This window comes from Lethenteron reissneri, chromosome 9, assembly GCF_015708825.2.
Source record: "Lethenteron reissneri isolate LAM-NWPU_2019-01 chromosome 9, ASM1570882v1, whole genome shotgun sequence".
Lineage (NCBI taxonomy): Eukaryota > Metazoa > Chordata > Hyperoartia > Petromyzontiformes > Petromyzontidae > Lethenteron > Lethenteron reissneri.
The window spans coordinates 13297805-13316932 of NC_083787.1; the positions used below are offsets into that span (position 1 = coordinate 13297805).

General features: G+C 50.4%; 1 long non-coding RNA gene across 1 annotated transcript; it reads left to right on the forward strand.

The window, feature by feature from the left end:
- Positions 1-1900: 1900 nt before the first annotated feature.
- LOC133340309 (uncharacterized) lies at positions 1901-14093 on the forward strand. The gene is made up of 3 exons (XR_009754871.1): positions 1901-1960; positions 4082-4332; positions 13905-14093. It is a non-coding gene; the product is annotated as an uncharacterized LOC133340309 (long non-coding RNA).
- The last annotated feature ends 5035 nt before the right edge of the window (positions 14094-19128 follow it).

Sequence of the window (19128 nt, forward strand, 5' to 3'; positions counted from 1 at the left end):
GCTTTGAGCGAGTTGAGAACGCGCGGAAGCCCCTCGCCCAGCCACCACCACCACGGCGGATGCGAGGTTTCGAGAATCCACGCACCGTGATCTACCACACACGCACCCTGTTGCCAACCACGGTTTCGTACAGTTTCGCGTGACCACGGTTTGGGGTTTTGTGCCACCCGCGATTTCAAATGTCCGCCCGCGTCCTTGAGCGACGTGCAGGCAGTCGTGAGTAGGAGAGCGCCGTGTGCGCCGATGTGCTCCTCTCAAGGGCGGCGTGACAGCACGCGGCCCCCACCATGGCGACTCAACGGCGCCGCAAGGTCGGCAGAGTTCTCGGTTCTTAGATGTGAGAGCCGCGTCGCGGACGTGAAGGAGTCCGCCGATGAGGTGAAGCGGTCAACAAAATCTCGGGTGCCTGCGATTTCGCAGGAGGTCGTCGTCTTCAAGCCCCCCCCCCGCCACGTTAATAATCGAAACGCGTCTAAGAGTATTTTGCCGCGATGCGTTTCCACGTGATGATAATCCGCCACTTGGTTGAGCTTATCACTTAAAACGAGCTGTGTAGCTCAGTGGGGCCTTGCCTGGTCAAATAAGAATGAGTTTTAGTTCAGCCAGTTATGAGGACAGCCTCCCCCCTAACATCATCGTCACTGTCATCTGGGACTTCACTATCAACATTAAAGGTAATTAAAAGTATTGTCGTTGCTACGTTACTGTACATATTTCCTCATGTTTACAGAATGAATAGGATTGCGTAGTGAGGCTTCGATGAAAGTGTTAACCGCGGCCGTGGAACCTAACCCCCGATTTCCCGACCAATGGGGAGTTTCAGAAACCTCACCCCTGCGATGTCGAGGAATTGCTGTGGAGATAAAAATGCCCTTTTATTATCCAGGAAAGTATTAGCAAGGCTTGAGACTTCGGGATGTTTGGCCATGAATGTGCGTAGGAGGAGAATTAAATGCCAGGAGTTAACGCACCGTATATACGAGGGGATAACACCCAAAGCTCCACACAGATGGATTCAACAATCCATTGCTGTACTGTCATCTCCTTGCAGCCCAAGTCTGCAACGCCTGGATTTCTTAGGCAGTTTCCCATCCAAGCATTAACCAGGCCCAAACCTCGCTTGGCTTTCGATATCCGACTGGATCGGGCATGTTTTTTAGAATTTCGTCTTCACCTTCCAATCGTGCGAACAGTTCCAAATTACCAGGCCTAAAAAAAACCCTAATCTGACACTGACAATCCATCAGTGTGCCCTGCTGGGCACGTTATTGCATCTACTAATCACCGCGGACCTGCCCCGACCCCTAGCCCCATCACCGCATTTGACGCGCACAACTGAAGTGCCGTTGAGTCTTTGCGACGATGTTGGTGGTGCACGGAACGTGCAGAGCGGTGGTGTGGGGCCCGTGGCACGTCCTGGTAGGGCGCTGCCGCCACTGCTGCTGCTGCTGAGGCAGTCATCATTAATGCATGGAGCAGATGGATTTATGGAACGCACACCAAAGCGTGCTGCGTGCAAGTGGGGACTCTGCGCTTGTAGCTCCTTAATGTTTCATGTAACTCGAGATTGCCGCTGGATCATTCTAAAGTGCCGTGTATTATTGCCCCATGTATCATGCAGTTAATTTTTCTTTTACATATAAATATACGGTTACACGGTCGAGATCCTGCATTCCTGCCCTGCGTAATGTCTGATTGGATGGTGCCACTAAAGCGTCCCCTTTGCCTCGGAGCCGTGACGTCTCCCGTGACCCTCGGTGAATTTTATCTCTAATCGTTCGCATCGCTTCCCAGGGGTTGCGACCCCATGAAGGTTCGGGGACGAGATTTGTTCCCACGGTGATGTAACTATACCCCCCCACCCGCCCCAAAGTCCCCCGCCCCCCTCGTATATCCGAGAAGTCAGGCCGCACAAGAAGGTGCCGCTCTCTGGCTGTCGTGGGAACGACAGCACCACAAGGTGGGGCGTTTGGTGATCCCAGTCTCTGCGGGTCCACGTGTTCCCATCTTCCCGCGCGGGGCACCCAGAGGGCATCATCGGCCAAGTCAGACATGCCCAGGCGCGTATCGTCCGGTCTCGCGCTGCCTCTGCCCACGTGCGCTGCCAGGCAGCGTGTGCTCCGTGTGGGTTGTGACAGCAGCAAGGGCGATGCTGCCATGAGAATTGTTGCTGCTGAGTCAACGGAAAACCCAAGTTGCTGCTTGAGGAATCTGTGCAGGGCTTCGTGGGGAGTGACATCTGGCCCGACAAAATTTTAGCCCACTGTAGATGATATTTTTTGTCCAATCGGAGACCTTCCTTGGTTTGCTTTTACTCGTGAGGGTCCTTTCCAATTTCCCCCTTGTTGAGCTTTTGGTTGAGGAAATATGAAGGGACGCCGCCACTTTAATTTCTATTGTCTCAGTTTAGGGGTTGCGGACAGAGGTTAGCTGTAAGGGTCGGCTTCAGAGTTGGGGGTTAGGACTTGATGTTTGGATCTCGTGTTAGGGGGATCCACATCTGGGACAGGAGTGCTGGAGACCACTTTTCTTGCTCTGCATCACTGCAGGGAAGGTCATCTCGGTCTCTTTCAAATGCTGCCAAATGCTACTCTCCATATTATTTTTTGGGATGTTGTGCCAATTGTATACATCACCAACAATGGGGACAATAACCACGATGGGGGGGGGGGGGGGTGTTTTACCATGACATTTAATGTTATTGGAAACGTAGTGACAAAGCAAACTGCTTCAGATATGTTTTGTAAAAGCTATTGCTTTATTTAATCTCCAAATATACAAACTGCTGATGGAATAATAATTTAGAAAAAAATGAGCACTGCTTGAAATCCATCTCATGGCGAGGCGGCTGAGTAGCTCAGGACAGACACCGAGCTGACAAGCCCTGAGATCCTGGGTTTGAAATCTGACTTTCAGCCACCAGTGATTTAAACGGGTTCTCAAGTTGAGCGAGTTCATGGCCTGAGCCCAGTTACTGATGACTGCAGAGTAAAATATGACATTGAATTTAGATATTCACCTCATTTGCCATCTTCCAGCTCCAATAATAAAACTTCGGAGCTGTTGACATGTGACAAAACAATTTTCAGGGGCATATAAAAGGTGTGCTCCTCGTGTGGGTTAAAGAGGGCTATCGAAGTGACGTTGTACGTCGTCCTGTCACCTCGTCTTGCAGGGCATTCTCTTACGCAAGGGGACATACTGCTCACTGTGAAAGTTCAACGTGGAAATGTCTTCATGACATGGGATGTTAGTTGGGGGAGGGGGGAAAAAACAAAGCTAAAAATCTATCCCAAGCACTTAAAGAGTGGCGGCAGAATTTTCTCAATGGAACCGAGCGACTCAATGGCTCGCAACAAAATCGCCCAATGCTGTGTCGCCGTGGCTCGGGAATTGGGGCAACCTCTTTTACGTCGATGCTCAAAGAGCACGCGGTGCCCTCCCAGTGACCCTGGACCAGGGCCAGTCCCTCTTGCCACACGGGGGGTTCTCGCGCTTCGTGGAGCCGTGAACCGGACTCTCACCCTGTGGTTGTGCCGGCGAGGGGTGGCAATCGTGCGCTTGCTATGAGGCGGCACGTGCTACGAATCTCGCTTCATTGCAACGAGAAATATTGCAAAAAACAGACTTCATGCAGCGCTAACTTTTTACACTATATTAATTTCTGTAATTTGTTGACCGATTCGGCGTAAAAAACAAAACAGTAAAAAAAAAAAGAGCAGCTTGCCAAAGTAGTTTAGGGTTAATAACACGCGGCTTCCAAACCCACCGTCTCCCTCCCGGACGAACGAACGAACGAACGAAGCCCTGTGGGAGATCTTAATGGTATCGGACTTCTACGCTCACTTTGCAATGGTCAGCGTCTGCCTGACTCTGGTTTTTTCGCCGAAGCCTTTCAATCGGGTTTTAGCCACTTGGCTTGCATTTGTGATGGAGGGCATTGAGTGGCTGTGAATCCAACAAGTGGGCATGCACTTACTGCAACTCCCATGTGGGCCTCGGTGAACAATCTTATATTCTCAGCGCCGAACAGCTCACCAATTGCAATCTGCTACATCAGTATGTTCTCTTTTCCCCCCAGAGGTACGGAGTACAAAAAAAAAAGAGGGAGAAGAGTCGGCGGTTATTGTTGAGCGGTGAGCTGGCGCCGGACAGAGTCATTGTCGTCGTCGTCCGTTGGCTCGGCGAGAGTAGCGATGCTACGTGGAGCGAGATTCTGGCTCGGACGGGCAAAGCCGCGGACGGGTATGGCAGCTCTCGGCGCCGAGACGTTTCTCCGGCACCGTTGGATTGTCGGCGCGTTGCTCGCTGTGCCGAGTGAAGGTGAGAACGGTGAGTGACGCGGGGGGGGTGTGGTGCCCGCGAGGTGTCTGTGTTTGAAACCGTACGCCCCAAACAGTGGCCGTGGCGACGTCCTGTTCTTACTGGCAGAAGATACGGTTGGCATTCCTCGTATTTTTTGTGAAATGCGAAGTGCTCGGCAGAAATTACGGCAAACGTAAGAAATGTATGCGTACGTGTGAGTGCTTTTAACAAAGCATAAATAGAGATTTATTTATTATTCTAGTTGTAGCGAGGGGGCTGAAAGTGGACTCCCAGTGGGGAGGTGCAGAGTTTAATTCGAGGGCAAACGCCTGAAATCTTAGAAACACGAGACTTTGTCTCCATCAGCCGAGCAGCAAAAATCATGTGTGGTGGGGTAAAGTGTGAGTAACCACTACTTATAATTGGGCTAACCACCACTGAAGAATAATGGCAACTCCGTTTAAAAGGGAGGGAGTTTCTCTGCTGCTGGGAGTCACGGTTCTGGGTCATTCGTTAATAGTCACTTTGTGGAAAGTACCATGCTGTAATGTAGTTGCTACGTCGCAGGACTGTGAGAGATTGCGATGGCTTAGGGTAAGCCTTCATCCAACAGTGAATTGATCGTGGCTTATAATGCTGATATCGATAATGGGCAGTACCGTAGTGTGGACGTTCCTTGCTTGTTGTTCGTACTACGCACTTGCAGGACATTGCTTCGCTCCTTGGCTTTAGTGCTCGTTAACGATGCTGTCGACTCTTCCATCTTGTGGAGCGTTTGTGGCTCACAACCCAGCTCTCAGGTTGGTGCCGGAAATGTGCTCGCGGCAGCGCCTGACACCGCGTGTAATCGCGCGAGGACAAAAACTACGACTTCTGTGCTCATTAGAAATTCACACGGCTGTGTCCGAGCAGCTCGTCCTCGTGACCGCGTGTGCGGTTTTTCGGGGATGTGCTGCCGCCGCGTGGCCCTCTGATGCGTTTTGGGGTCGTACCGCGTGGTGCTCGGCACAGCGTCTTGATGTTTCACCACACGCGCTGGGAGCCCCTTCGGGAACGAGCGCACGAGACAACGAGGCATGCCTTAACATTGTCTATATTTCCATCGCGAGAGAAGTGACATGTTGGCAGCTTGAAGAAACTATATATCTCCATCGATCAGGTGATTTGAAATCTTGCTCCGTCGTGCTACGCACTTTCTTGAAAAAACAAAACGCACGCCCACGAATTGCTGGGTGGCCTCACGACAGCCTCGCCGAGCCCGTTAGCCCGTCGCGGTGAGCGCAGGCCACTGACAACCGCCCAGAGAGGACATCCGCCAACGCGATGGCTAGCGCCGCGTGTGCTCGATTACACGGGTGGAAACATGAGGCCTGGCCCTGCAGTGCGGTGCCGGAGCAGCGATGCCTGCAGTTTGTATTCTCAGACACTGGGTGGTCCCAAAGCACCGCGCTTGGTTTCGTGAAATGAATAACTGCACGCGGGAGTGGATTTTTAAGGCGAAACCTGATGCGGGCTTAAACTGGACGCGCTGTGCCTCTGATGCGATGTTCGCGCCCTCCGAGAGAATCCTTCGCGCGGTAGTAACAGGGTGAATGCGCAGCTGCGTTACCGCTCGAAAGGTGTGTGCGGAAAACAGGTATGTGGTGTCGTGCAGGTTTGCTGGTGATTGCAGTTATTTTGGTGCGCGTGCAGTGGATGTCACTTGTCTGTGCACAAAATTGTGGAGCGATTCGCCGAAACGCCGTCTCGTGTTTATAGTTTTTGTCACATGCGGCTGACCCACTGTGACGCGACTGCAGCACACACGTACGCACGTGCACGCACGCGTGGAAGACAAATATCCCCCGTATGTACCCATATGGATGGTTGGGGCAAGAACTGTTTGCGAGCACATATTAATGTTGGCACATTGCACGGGGGGTGTTGTGGCCAGCACCATGCCCGGCCACCTTTATCTCCACAGTGCCGATGTTCGCACGCAGAACAGGTGGTAATTTAAGGCTGAGTGGACTTGGTGAGGCCCAAGAACTGTTCAAATATTCCCCACTGATGTTGACCGCGGTTGGGAATCGAACTCGGGCGACGGGGTTTGTAGCGTGGTGCACTACCCACTGTACCTCCGCCTCGCCTCGTGCACGCACGCACGTATACGTGCGCACTCGAACCCTGTGCACATGCACAACAAACGAAATGGCCAAAGTGCATTCATTAAATACAATTCCGTAAGCTGTACAGCCTTGTGTCATCGCATTAGCGCCAAGGATTCCCACAGACACTTTAACTGCACGCACTCTGTTTCGCCTGACGGCGTGATTACATATTGATAAGCGGGATAAATTCCTCATGCTGGGGGTGGGCGAATGGAATTTTATGAAAAAATAAAAGGGGCCAGATTGCAATCGATCAATATTATTTTGCCATTAAAGCTTTGTGTTATTGTGTAAAAGATGACTTTTGTCTAGACATTTTAATACACGAGCGTGCAGGCCAGGGTGCGGAGATGAGTCCCGCTTTTTCCGGTGACACGGTTTGTGTACTTAGCAGTTTTCCCGGGAATCTGATCCCCACAACTTGATCCGCTCGGGCGACTCCGAGTCTGTGCTTTTAAGATGATCTCTGCCTGCGACCACTCCTTTCGCCGCCCGCGTTATTTTGTAAAAGCCCCTTATCTATTTAAATGCAGCGCACAAATTCAATAGCCCGGCCAGCCCTCTGCTTGCTTGCAAACGCCTGTTTGAACTGCAGTGTCATTATTTGCTTTAGCCGCAGTGGCGAAATAAAATGCGTTTCCAAACGCCAGGTGCTTGACTGACATCTCTATTAAAAGGTTATTAGGAGGATGTGATACAGATAGATTCAAAGGCTGAAAAAAAATCTGGAGGCCATTTAAAATATTCATTCCAGATGGAGGGACGCATACTTTCTCGGATGCAGCAGTGAGGGCCGAAGTATTCATGTTTTTTCTCGGCACGGGTGCTTATTGTGCGCAGGGCATTTGGAAGGAGGCATTCGTCTCTGGGCACCCCCGCTTACCCGCACGCAGAACTCCGTTGAATTAACTGTAATGAGACGAGACGGGTTCTGTGGCGGCACCATCTATTGCACGGAGCGGGGAAGTGAGGTGGCCCCTAAAGATGGCCTGGACCAATGCTGCTTCTGGGGCTGGTGAAGGATTTTTTTGATCCCTTTCCCCTCTTATGGGGTCACCGAGTGTCTCGGTCCCATGAAATAAATAATGCTGCAGATTCTTTGACGGCCGGCCACAGCGCTTGTTTGTGGCATTGCAGGGATGCGGAAAGCACATTGCAAGTTCATTGTGGCGTTCAGCGTTTGTGAATCCATACATTGTTCAGATCTGGCACCGTGTTCTCTGTGGGTCCTCAGCATGAAAAATAAAATTATTTGAGCTGAATTCGGAATTTATAACTGCATGGAATGTCTGCTTTTAGGCCTTAATTTATATTTTAAAATGAGCTACTTTCAGCAGGCGCTCAGCCATCGTAGATTTCATTTTTTTTGCCTCGACCTTGTTTGATCCTCTAAAAGTTATTCCGTGGACTGCTAGTCTACACTAGGAGGGGCTCTTTCATCTTCTGATTCCGTAAGTGAACGTGATATTTTGGTTTGTGTGATGGGCAGGGGGTTTTTTCAATTTATTTCTGATGGATTTTTTTAGGTCAAATTTTATCCGGAGAGAGCGAACCTTCGACATAACAAAGTCTGACCACGTTGCCTTTTAAGTATTTCTCTTTCCATAGCCGACCGAATTAAGTTTTAATTTTTCACACTCGTATCCCATTTAACCGCACGTCAGCGAGCGAGATTGAGGGCCCTTTGATGGCGGAAAACTGTATGATTTGCTTAGGGTGGCAGCCCTTTGAAGGGACGAACGGCAGGAGTGGCTCGAGCCCTGGGCTCGCCCCAGGCCTCCCAAAACACGGGCCCCGGTAATGAAGCTTTCCGCGGAGCCTCGTCGAGTCGGCAAGCCGCGCTGGTGCGGTTATCCGCCGCGGCCCCATTAGCATGCCGCCAGCATCCCTCTGCAGGCCTGGCCCTAATCGGCCGGCAGTCGCGGTCCCCTAAAAACAGGCGCCGCTTGTGTTCGGAATATCCTGCATGCGCAAATGTGTGCGTGTATGTGCATGCGTGTTGTACGATAAATGGCAGGACTAAAATTTGGAAAAGTTTTGCTTGTCATTACGCGTGCGTAATCCTTGTGCTCGTGGTCTCAAAGGCATGCATTTTAATATTCTTGAAATGTATACAATTGGTTTTGTAAGAAAAGGTCTGTGCGGAGGATTTAATATAAAATGTAAAAAAAGAGCCGACTCGTATGGAGCAATTATTGTAGAAAACATGAAGAAGAACCAATTTTTCATTTTTATTTTCCACAAGGAATGTGTGGAATGCCTTGCAGTGTGGTGTGTGTGTGTGCGTGTATGCCCAGGGTCCAGAGGGAACCACAGTGTGGGGTCAGTGCATGTTAGTAAATCAGCAGCAGTAAAAATTAAGACAAATGTGCCAGAACATTTTAAAAAATGCGCGCTTGCTTATAGTTATTAATGGGTTAAAAATTTTAATTGCCGTAACAATGTACTTTCAATAGATGACCCACTCTGAATAATCAACCCTAGTGCAGCGTTGTGTGTTATTTAATTTGTAAAACGATTTAATATCATGGTACACTTTTAGTCAGCAAATAAGCGCATGCATACATAAACAAAATACATGTATATAATTTCAGCCCTTGTCAATTCACTGCTGAGTGAATGTCTCTCCAGACTGTGTTAGCCATGCGAGTTGTTTCATCATACTTCACCACACTGGCGAATGGATTGCTAAAGTGGGGGGGGGAGGGTTAGAAACCAATATGGACATCACATTGCAGTGCCTTGCACTAACCGCTGCACCACTAGTACTTAATATAAATGTAAAATAAAAAAATGTGTAAACCCAAAATTGTATTGTTCATATCAATGAATGCATGGCAATATGTAGATATATTTTGACTATTTTATTGAAGCGATAATCATATCATTTTCGATGCTCTCGTTAATATTGTCACTACGAGTCTGGTCGCTCGAGTGTTGATCCTGGGCCTGCAGGGTCCGGCGGGGTTGTTTGCAGGTGACCGTCGTCGTTGATACTTCACAAGCGGCGGTGGTGTGGAGGGGGGGGTCCAGGTGGAGACGGGCAGGTGGGGGCAAATGACTTATTCTTGATTGAACCAACATGAATATTTTTTACATTTTATATTTCTGAAAAATTTCAAAGTGTCTGACGTATAAAGGCTAAGTGTGCGTGTGGTGTTGTGGTGAAGTAATTGGGACCTTTTGCCCCCCCCCACCTCCGGCTCTGGATGCTTCCCTGAAAACGGTCCCAGCATGGGAAGCGTTTCTGGCTCGGGATCTCGATGGACCTCGATCTGAGGGGGATTGACTGCCGTCCCTCAGTGCCGGATTATCCTCGGGGCAAAAGTAGCATATGCTATGGTCCCCACACTTTCAAGGGCCCATGCTAAATGCTTTCAAGCTATCAATTCCTGTTCAGTGATTCTGCACTTGCTCTATTCCTATAGTACTATACTGCCTTAAACTTTTATGATCGACTGGGTGTTTAAGGTTAGCGATTATCTGGCTGTATAGATAATGAAAAAAATACAATAACTTTACTATGCATGTAAAAAATTTGTGTTTTAATATTTACGTGTGTTTTTTATTTAGGGCCCCTTTATAACATATGCTACAGGCCCCGCACTAGCTTAATCCGTCACTGCCGTCCCTCCTCGGTGTCGTTTTTTGGGCCCTCAGTGTGAAAGCCGGAAGTTTCGTGCGATGCGACGGAGCTTGCTCTTCTGGACGGATGTTTTCTGGGTCACCGGTAAAGTGGAGTAGGTGGGTTGGCACCGTGACTGGTAGCCGTGCAGCCGTAGTCAGGAGAACCGATTGATGGGACGTGGTGTGCCGGGTTGCGGGAATATTTTTCATGTTGCCGGACGGAGTGTTCTGAAGTCACGTGGATGTGTACGTCTGCTCTGCACCAGGCTGCCTGGCTTCTCTCACGCCCGCTCGCAGCAATTTTGTATTTATATGTAATGCTTAAGGTACAACATTTTAGATCGGACAGCATCAAAGCAGTGGTCGTGTAAGGATATATCAATTTAATGATGGAGGGGTGTCCGGAACCGATTTTGATATCACTCGCCACTCGCGTGTGTCACGGCCACGTCTCAAACTTGGGTCCACGAGGTTCGTGGCACGATACGCTGACCACTGTCGCCCAACCCGTGTCGAATGGACCACAACGCGTTGCTAATGGCCAGCGCCGAACCTGCGCGAGCGGAGCAAGCGAAGGGAACCCGTGACGGATGCCACTTTGCTCGTCATCCACAGCCCGAGAGTGAATGTAAACAACGAGCAATGCCACGTTTGGTAAGGGCCCTGCTTAATAGCTGGGGCATGTACGACCTATATGGTGTGTAACTGAATAATGTATCCTATATATGGTATGTGTAATAACATATGCTACAGAGAGAGTGTGCGCGTGTATGCAGATTACCATTATCGCCTATGGATATATTATCAAAGTCACATTTTAGCCTATATTAACAAAAACTCAACTCGTTTGTCAATGAACCTGCGTTGAAAGGAAACGTATAATAGGTGATGTTTTGGGCAATGACCCTCCTTAAGGTGGTGTTATTGACTAACGTGTCGAGTCGTTTGTGCTCTTGCACCACTGCGGACTCAGTATCGCCAAATCATGCCCTACATAGTGTGTAGAATTACATATATGTATGACAATGTTATATCCCGGTGTCCTGTGCGTACACGGAATAACATGTAATTAATAGATTGTTTGTAGAATAACGTTATACCTTATGTAGTTTAATCCATAATACAGGTTCTTTTTTTTAGATAGATCACGTAAATATAAATGTATCGTTAAACCCGCCACCACCAGGCATAGCCAATTAGTAAGGTTTGTCGCATAAACAAAACGTGCCAATTCATTACTAGTACAGCACACCGGTTGTGTGTTGCAGAGTAAGCCCACAACGTTTACAATCTGAGAACGATGTTTTGCCAGTAATTACAACGAGCATCATCAGGCGGACAGCCAGATTTGTGGAGAAATCCTCCTGTTTTGTTCCTTAGAGGGATAGATGTGATGACGTCACTTGTGATTCCTTCAGGTGCGAAGGGGGGGGGGGGGGAATTAATGAATGCATATAAATTATAATGGGCATCCAGTACCGGTTGAGTTATTCATATGGTAATAAACCTGCACATTATGCGTGCACATTGTGCGTGCACATTGTTCTTGTACCTCCTGTCATTTGTGTGCAATAAAGCAGCAGTACCTGTTCTTGTCTGCCCATTGACGTATGGTGACCTGTATAGGCATGCATTTACACAATGTGTTACTTTATAATTCGCTTCCAAGCAGCACTAAGCTTGTAGCTATCCTGAATGGTTAAAATTATTACATACGCTATCTAACCCAAAAAAAACCTGTACAGTATTATAGATGATATTGGTCGCGAAAGCCTACGTGTTAAACGTATGTAGTTTGTCTGTAGAGCAAAGTGAATGCAAAACGTCGCTGTGGTGGTGGTGATGGGTGTCACTTTGAGGCCGCCTCTGAGTGGATTGCGCACCAAATTGGCTGCCGGCGCACCTGGGTTCATTGGTGCAGCGCTGGGAGAGGGAGCGAGGAGAGAGCGAGAGATCTCTTCAGACCGCGCGGCGCTTGTCTTTGATGGAGCGAATCGGGGGGCCAAGCGCCGTTAGTGCCGGCGAAGGTTATTTACGCGAATGCAGATGGTGACGGACCTCGTTAAGCACGGGAGAGAGGCCGATCACGAGCTGCCGCTGCTGCGGCCGCGTTGACTTCACACTTAAACTTGACGTGGGCGGCGGAGGCGTGGGTTCGCGTTACCGGCTCGAGCTGTTTGAATTTAAGTCCTATTGACCCCCGCGCTCTGACCGGGGTCTCACCCCCACGACCCCTGAAATGCAATCGCTCTCGGGAGCGATGCACGTGGAGTTTGGTGCCAATAGAGCGGCGCTTTTTCGGTAGGGGGAAAATTAAACCAAAGTGGAAGAGGAGCGCAGGTGGGGGAACATCCTTTTGAGCGAGGCGGCGAGCGCTCTGATGTGCGGCCTCGCGAGCGACGGCCGCTCGGAGCGGGTGGCGGCGTAGTCGCAAGGGTTGAAGGCGGCACGACTGGGGCAGGGCGTCACGCAGTGGGGGGGCCCGAGATCGCCTCGAAATGTTGCACGTTTTAAAACGACCACCAATAACGCGGCGGTAACTTGATTTTGTAGATTTGGCGTTATTGTACGCGCCATATATCACATTTGTCTGAAAAATGTGCGTCGGTGTGATTAATGTGTGGTCGATATTGAAATCCCAACGTGTCCGCGCGCGCTAATCGCGCGGCGTTTCTTTTTGTGTTGTGCGTGCGCGTGGTCGATTGTTACCGTTTCGAAACGCATAACACAATGTGAGCTCGCACTCATTACGTTTTTTTTAAAAAAACGTTAAATATATTTTTTACGTAACGTACACAAACGCCACCTTTAAAGTGTAACGTTTCATACATAGTCGGACTCTTTCCTGGTTTGTGTGCAAGGCAGAATTGGGTGTGTTTTGCAGAGCCCTTGTTGAGAATCCAGACTTAAATCTCACAACAATGGAATTCATCGTTCAAGCCTGCGCGCGGGGCTGTGTACATATTTCTCTGTCACCGCGAAGGTTGCCTCATTTGAACAAATGTTTTTTTTCTTTTCAAGACGCAGGAATTACCGGTGATAATTTGTCTTGCCCTCCGACCCTGGCGTGTTTGTCGGAGGGGGTCTCTCTGGCCTGGCCCGCGGCAGCCCCCCCTCCTCCTCTCCGGCCTCACTAATTCACGGTGTAATTTCCTCGATTCAGAATGTAATTGCTGCAGGGTCCCGTGGAAAATTACACCCAGAAGTTGAAAGAGTGGCGATTCCTAATGCAAAGAAATTACAACAATCAGTCATTGCATTCATGTATTCTTGTAATAAATAATTTATTTCCTCACATTTCAATAAGCTTTTATATTGGGGCATAAATGTTATTAATAACCGTGCCCCGAAATGTTCTTTTTACTGCTTTCCCTTTAAAATTGTCTTAAATAAAGTTCGAAAAAAATGCAAAGCCGGTCCTATTTAAGGTTTATCATTATTGGGTGCATTCTAGTGTAAAGTATGGCTCGGTGAAGTTTATGGATATTGTGTTATCTCTGCTTAGTGATTTCACACTGTATACCATTTATGCGTCCATGCAGTTAACATTTCATATCTATAAAATGGATTGAGGCCATTTGAGACAAACCCAAGAAGTTTTTTTTTCCTCCTTCGCTCTAACACAAGTGATTGACGACGCCCAAACATCCCTGCCCCCGCGCCTCCCCCACGTCGCCCCGCCATCCCCTGCCAAAAAATTGTGCGTAGCGGTAAGAGGGGGGAGGAGGGGAAAAAGGTGATGTGATCGGACAGTGCTGTCATACAGATCGCGAGCCGCCATTAACCCTCGGCGCGCCGATGCCGCGAATCTGGCGAGCGCAGGGAAGGGGCACGCGAGCGGGCGGCAGCGTGGCCTCGCGAGCCGGAACACGGCCCCACGTCTGCCACGTCGCGGCAACGGCCGCACCCTCGTCCCGCCGTCCGCCCTGGGGCCTCGTCGTCGTCGTCGTCGCGAGCGGAACTGGCTCGAACGGCTCCGCTCGCTCGCTCGCCGTGGCTCAGCCGGGAGGAGCGGCGGGCACGCGCCGGCGGAAAGGGTTAATTGCCGGGACAAATGGCGGCTCGCAAACAGGCGGCAGGGAAAGCTCGTGGCTGCCAGGGCACGGCTCTCGTGCTGGCCCCCGCGCGCATCTGGGATGACCTTGAGAGATAGGAGCAGCGGGGAGCCGCGGCTGAGCCCGCTCGGCAAGCGCCTCCCCCTTCTTTTTCATATATGTGCAGCCCACTGAATTCACGCAGGTTTTTATGATGGGCGCTCTCTCTTATAATAAATTTAGTGTCCTGGAGAAGGGATGAAGGATCGCCGCGGTCCGGGCCCAGCAAATTGGATTTTTAATATCGCTGTTCGGTAATGTTTCCCTGCAGCGAGATTCAATTTGCAGAAATGCAGGATGGGATGGGCTCTGAAAAACAGTGGTGTGGATGTCAGTGGGGATAAGAAACTGGCCTGAATATTTTTTCTCTTTTCCCTTTTTAAAATTAATTGCGCCCATTGCTCGGTGTTCTGCGTTTGGCAAGGTGGCCCGCTCGGCGGCTCTTCCCGAGGGAAAGCCATGCAGGTGCTGCGGTTGTGTCGCGTGCCTCCTCGCCGGGGTCGCTGCGGCCTCGTGGAATCGCAGTGGAGATAATTAGAAACCGTTTGTTAAAAATCTCAGCCCTGTTATTTTTGTGGCCGGACTTGAGACGTTGCGCTCGGTAACGGAGTTCTCTGCAATAAAACCGGAATAGAAGTAGCTTTGCTTTCTCTCTCCCACCCCACCCCCGCCCCCATTCTCAATATTCGCACAAAAGAATTCCAAAGCGAAATAAAAAAAACTCAACCGAAATGAAATGAATGTGCTCGTGCTCTCATAAGTGCCGGGTTTTATGTTCCATAATTCACACTAAGCTGCGTAGTTGACGTTGGCTGCATGATTATGTAATAACAATGATGCACAGCCCTTTTGGTCAATCCACTGCTGGATGAAGGGCACTTATGCCGCGTCAATCGTGGGGGTCATTTTGTCATGCTTCGCTGCCAATCAGCAGTGCGAGTTGGCGAAGGGGGGGAGGGGGGAGGGCCCAGCAGCGGTTCGGACGTAGCTCGCCGCTCACGTTAGCCGTGGCCTGGGATTTAACTTGGGTACGAATTCCTGGTCACGCTTCACGGCGTGTTGCGCTAACCGCTCCGCCGCCACTCCATGCTTGCCGTGTGATTGCACGGCTACAGCGTTAGCCACGGTCCCACTTTTTGCTCCGAAACCCAGAGCCACAATACTCTCTCTGCCTCGCCGCACCCAGGGCCACACCTCCGAGCCGGGCGCTCGTGAAACACCGGCGATCGGCACTCGCAAAATGTCGCCAGCGCGTCTTTGCGCGCACGCGAGGGAATGACGGGGCTGCGGAGCCCACCTCGGACATTTACATCCGTGGGGCGCGGGGGGCGACGCTCGTTTGAGGCCCAGGGGCGTCTGGAGCGGCGAGTGTTACCTGCGACAGCGCCCGGGGAGTCGGCGTGACGGGACGGAGCGGCACGGTGCGGCCAAGAGCCCTGTCGCCGACGTTGGCCGGGCACGGCGCCCGTCGCGTCGCACCGTAATTGTGAAATGTAAACGCGTCAACGGTGGGACGCGCGATCATATCCCTGGGGTTGAATTCTGAGCGGTGGATCATTCGTTCTCTCTTTATTTGGAGACACGGGAGAGCCGCGTAACTGCCGCGGTCTGTTTGGCGAGGAGGGCCGAGGAAACAATGGAGGCCATGGCGAGGGTAGAAATGCGTTTTAGCAGAGTGCGGCTGTGGTGATATTCACACGCATGGCTGTCATGTTGGCTACGTACTGCGCGAAAGAAGTTCAACATACATGCCAGAACAACACGCTTATGGACCAAAACAATATTATCTAATAAAAACTATACTTATGTATGCAGGGGCGGAACTACCTGTTTCAACGGGGCTATGCAAGATACGACTGTGCCCCCCCCCCCCCCCTTCTTTCTCCCGACTCACTTTTCCTGAAATAGCTACATATGTTTTTAACCCGTATACAATAATATATCATTTGAGTTGCACCATGTATTGGGTGTAGAATAAGACGGTCTCACAGTGACAGTATTAATAATGAGATTTATAGGTACAATACTTGCAATTAAGTTATCGTGCGTCTTGCTTTCATGCCAGCCCCATTGGTCAAGGAGTTCCTCAGTGGGTGGATCGCGCTACTTTATGCTACTCTTTTGATACGACGCCAGATGCGTTAGTCGGCCTCGGTCCATGGTAGACCGCAGGTACATTTTTAATTAATACTTTTTGTATTTTTTTTTACAATGTTTTACTGGTTTATCTTTTGATTCAGGGCCCACTCCTGGCCGACGGGGCCCCTATGCATCACATATGATGCTGCCACATACCCCCCCCCCCCCCATACTTGCGGCCCTAAATGTGTAGGGGAAAACCGGATGATCCGGAGAAAAATCCATGACCACGGGGAGAGGCATACAGACTCCAAATATACAGCAGACGTCAGGGTCAGGATAAAACCCATGACCTCCTGAATACCAGGCGAGGGAGTTAACATCTCCTAGCCACTGAGGCATACTTTGTCACGATTCCTGCCATGATTCATGCCGATTTTGAGTAAAATGCGAAGCAGTGCAAATGCTTGTCATTTTTCCTCAAAGACGCTTAAACTAAAATATACTTAGTCGATTCCACAAGTTGGTTGACATGTAGGACTATTAACATCCTTCAACATTTGTATGTATGTTGAATTTCCGTTGCACCGTACGTAACCAACCGTGCTAATCAGAGGTGTGGGGCAAGGACAACAAACTGAACGCAAAAAGCAGTTCTAAAAAAATTATGATACGTATTTCAAAAGTTATTAAATATCATTTATTGTATAAGCATGTAAACTTCTGCATGAATAAAACATATGTGATACCATTTCTTGAGATTTGTTTCAAATGTTATTTCCATATACATAAAATACACAGCTCATAATAGTGTTCGGCGCGTTGCCAAATTGATCAGTATATCCGATATCATTTTTCATCGAAACTCTTCTCTCGGTCAAACTACTTTAGCAACATTTTACACAAGTGATTAGACACAAAGGACGTGTCGCACGCACGCACTGTGCATGTACGATGCAAACGACTCGGACATTCACTCTCAGAAGAACATTTAATTATTATAGTTTCTTTTATAATTCTGAGACGTCAATTTTTGTTGTGGCTTGGATGGAGAAGTTTCGTGGTGCGATTGAAATGGTTCCCAAGTATCCGGCACCGTCGCTCTTCATCGTTCTTTATCACTCATCGCTCCTCCTCATCACTCTTCTCCGCTCTTCCTCATCGCTCTTTGACGCTCGCACGGTGCGAGCGGTCACCTCGCCGCAGCATGCGTGGTGTTCAGCACCTCTCTTCGTAGTGAACCTAGCGGTGTGACTGACGCTTCCCCGAGATTTTCCGTGTGGCTTAAAAATGAATGACAGCTGTATTCCGGCTGTGAGCTTTGCAGACTCTGCTGATGGTCGGTGGCGGAGAGTTAATGCACAGGACTTGTGTTGGGGGACAGGCGGCAGCGGCGGCAGTGGCGGCAGTGGCGGCAGCGGCGGCGGAGGTGGCAGCCCTGCCTCTGTCCCCCAGCGCCTCCGCGCCTGCCCTAAAGGAAGTTTCTCCACGCAGACCCAACTCGCTCGGCTCGTGCTTCGGACATCATCATCATCCTTAAACGCAGGGGAAAAACAATCATAAACGATAAACAAATCCTCCGTTGACCGCCTGCGCGCCCGTCCTCCGGCCGCCGCGTGCGTGACTCCTGTCTTTGGTTTGGCATCAAACGCCTGATCAAATATTAATGCGGCTTAGAAAAATCGCAGACCTTTTGAGCGTGACCCACCTGTAACTTAAAGCTGGAAGGCGGCAAAGGTCTTGGCGGCGCGCGGATGCACATTTCTTGTGCGATATTAGAGCTTGTCTTGGCGTGAGAAAATGGCGGAGTGGGTCAAGCACTGATCGTAAAATGGCAGCAGCCGAGGGCGAGTGAGTGAGTGATGAGCGGAGCGCGCTCATGCCGGTGGAGCGGCGGCGCTGACAAAAAAAAATCAAATCACAAACTTACCTGCGACGCGACGAGTCAATCGGGTGCCGTGATGCATGGCTCCCCCCTCTCACTCGCGCGCTCCTCGTCGCAATGGACTCCCGCGACTCGAGTCCCAACCGGGCAGGCGGCATGCGTGTTGGCGCGCGCACGATATCGAAACGTTCTGTTGAATTTAAACGCTAGCTTCTCACGGGTTTAATGCTCCTACTACGTTTATATTTTTTTGTCCCCTAAGCACACCTGCGGTGCAGCATTTCATTTACTTTCTTGGCGCACCATGTAATACCAAACGCCATCTTTACAATTTGCCTCGAAGATTTCATGCCGATGCTTTGCAAGTCTTTATTTGGCATGTAGATTTGCATAGGTACGTAATGTATATCTTTCAAAAGCTCAAACTGAGCGCCGTGCGAGATTAGAGTGGAGAAAGAATAAAGTCGGAGAGGGGCCGCGATGTTTCTCCGTGTCGGGTCGCGACCCGAGCGAGGTTCTCTCTGCCGCGGCCCGCTGGGCTAATTCCTCGCCGCGCTCTCTCCACCGGTGTCTCCTCCACGCCGCGGTAACCCGAACCGCGCCGGCGAGTAGGCCGTCTGCTTCTGCTTAGTGCGCTGCCGCGACCCTCGGTGATGCGCGACGACGAGGCGTGGGGTCTGCCTGGGACGGCGGCTGACGCCCCCCGCTCGCTCGCTCGCTCGCTCGCCCGCTCGCTTGCTCTGGCATGCCGACGAGGTTCTGTCCTGCCCCTCGCGCCGCGCGACTCGCTGCGAATGGGACTTAGCTCGCAACGCCGCCGACGTGCCAGTGTCGGTCTCTCGCTGAGGTCGTGCCCGCTCGATGAGCGATGAAATAAAATTTGAGGAGCGACCGCTTTGGCGGTGGGGGTTGAAAGGATGCTGGCGGGGATGAAAATGTTCGGGAGATGCGTTTGGTAATGAAGGGAAACCCAGGTCGCCGCGACTCG